We start from the raw sequence: 2399 nt of genomic DNA on the forward strand, positions 1-2399 counted from the left end.
CAACACAATATCCATTAAATTACCAACATCAGATGGACATGGTGGCTCATGCCTATAATCTCAGCACTTTGGGAATCCAAAGTGAGAGGAGTACCTGAGTGCCTGAGCCCACGGGTTCAAGACCAACCTGGACATCTTGGAGAGACCTTTTGATTTTCAACAAAATCAAAAAATTAGCCAGGCATGGTGACATGTGCCTGTAGTTCCAGCTACTTGTAAGGCTGAGGTGGAAGGATCATCTGAGCCCAGCAGGTTGAGGCTGTGGTGACCATGAGCATGCCACTGAACTCCAGCCCAGGCAACAGAGTGAGATTACAATTCAAATAAATAAACAAAAAAACAAACTAATTACCAACATCATTCTTCTCAGACCTGGAAATAACAATACAGAAATTCATATAGAACCATAAGCAACCACAAATAGCCAAAACACTCCTCAAAAAACAAACAAAGTGGGAAGTATCCAGACTTAAAGTTCCAGACTTTAAGCTTTCTTATAAGGCTACAATAATCAAAACAGCTTGGTATTGGTACAAGAACAGGCATATAGACCAATGAAACAGGACAGAGATTCCGGAAGTAAAACCTCAATTTCTCAACCAACTCCTCTTCGACAAAGCCTCCACCAACAACCACTGGGAAGAGGAGAATCTATTCAGTAAATTGTGCTGGGAAAACTGGCTGATCACATGCAGAAGAATGAAACAGGACCCCTACCTTTCATTATACACAAAAATCAGCTCTAAATAGATCAAAGACCTAAATGTAAAACCTCAAACTATTAAAAATTTTAGAAAATGCAGGGTCTATGTCATGGCCCGGGCAGAGCAGCCTAAATGGTGGAGTGAAGGCAGCAGAAGAATCGGGTCCAGGAAGCTGGTGAACCATCTAAAGAAGAGAAGACTGTAGCCAAGTATCTTCGATCCAACCAAGTCCACCAATATGAAGGGTCACCGGGTTGGTTATTTTATTGATTCAAAAGCAGTGGATTGCTTTTTGATTTAAAGTGGGCAAAAGCCAAGAAAGGAGAAGAAGCTTTATTGACAATCAGAGAATCTGAGGTTAACTACTTACAACAGGCTTTTAAAGAAGCAGTTTTTCCACCAGGCACTGAAAGTAATGAAAATGAAATATGATACAGACATAATTAAAGAAAAAGATAAAGGAAGAGTTGAAAGTGGAAAAGAAGAAGATAAAAAGAGCAAACAAGAAAATATAAAAGATGAAAGGGCAAAAAAAGGAAAAAGAAAAAAAAACATGGTGAAAAGGAAGGATCCAAAATGAAGGAAACTTCAGGAACTCTCCAAAAGAAGGAAACTAAGAAAAAGTTCAAATTTGGACCACATGATGACCAAGTTTTTTGGGATGGAAATGAGGTATGTGTGTGAATCTATGACCTGGTTCACTTTAAAATATTTGTCATTGGATTAATTCTTGTGATTTCAGTATTAGTGGCCATTTTCTTTCCTCTCTGGCCAGTAGAAGTGAGAGTAGGTATTTATTATCTCAGTGTGGGTGCAGGCTGTTTTGTAGTCAGTATTCTTCTCCCTGCTGTTGCTCGTTGCATTAGGCTTCTCATCATCTGGCTCATCACCAGGGGAAGGCGCCACTTCTGGTTCTTGCCAAACCTGACTGGTGACGTGGGCTTCATAGACTCCTTCAGGCCCCTGTACACACATGAATACAAGGGACCAAAAGCAGACTCAAAGAAAGATGAGAAACCCAAAATGAAAAAGCACCAGAAGTCCAACAGTGAGGAGAAGCCAGCCAGTGATGAGGAGGAGGAGGAGGAAGAGGAGGAAGGAAAGGCAGGTCCAGGAAGTCATGGGGCAGAGGGCTACGGTGGAGAGTGATACTCGGACACAGACAGTGACTGGAGAGAAGATGACCGGTCCCAGCACAGTAGTGGGAATAGGAACGATTTCAAAATGATAAGAAAAGAGACACTGCAACAGCAGACAGTTGGGGATTGCGAAGAGGAAGAGGAAGGCAATGATGGTGAGACACCTAAATCCTCACATAAAAAGTCATAATCTGACTAATCTGGGGCTGAATAAGTACAAGTTATTGGATTTTCTATGTCGACTGGTCATCACCATGTGCACTTGGCATTGGTAGTATTCCTTTTTTTTTTTGAGTTGGAGTCTCACTCGGTTGCCCAGACTCGAGTGCAGTGGCTGCTCACGGCCACCGCAGCCTCAACCTGCTGGGCTCCAGCGATCCTTCCGCCTCAGCCTTCCAAGTAGCCAGAATTACAAGCATGCGCTACCATGCCTGGCTGATTTTTTGATTTATTGTAGAGATGAGGTCTCGCTGCCCAGGCGGGTCTCGAAGCCATGGGCTCAGGCAATACACTCACCTCAGCGTCCCAAAGGCACGGGATTACAGGCTGAGCCACC

General features: G+C 43.1%; 1 pseudogene; it reads left to right on the forward strand.

The window, feature by feature from the left end:
- The first annotated feature begins 833 nt into the window (after positions 1 to 833).
- Positions 834 to 2033, forward strand: LOC110595020 (annotated as a pseudogene).
- Positions 2034 to 2399: the final 366 nt, after the last annotated feature.

This window comes from Carlito syrichta, unplaced genomic scaffold (assembly GCF_000164805.1).
Source record: "Carlito syrichta isolate Samal-C Ts95f unplaced genomic scaffold, Tarsius_syrichta-2.0.1 Scaffold218921, whole genome shotgun sequence".
Lineage (NCBI taxonomy): Eukaryota > Metazoa > Chordata > Mammalia > Primates > Tarsiidae > Carlito > Carlito syrichta.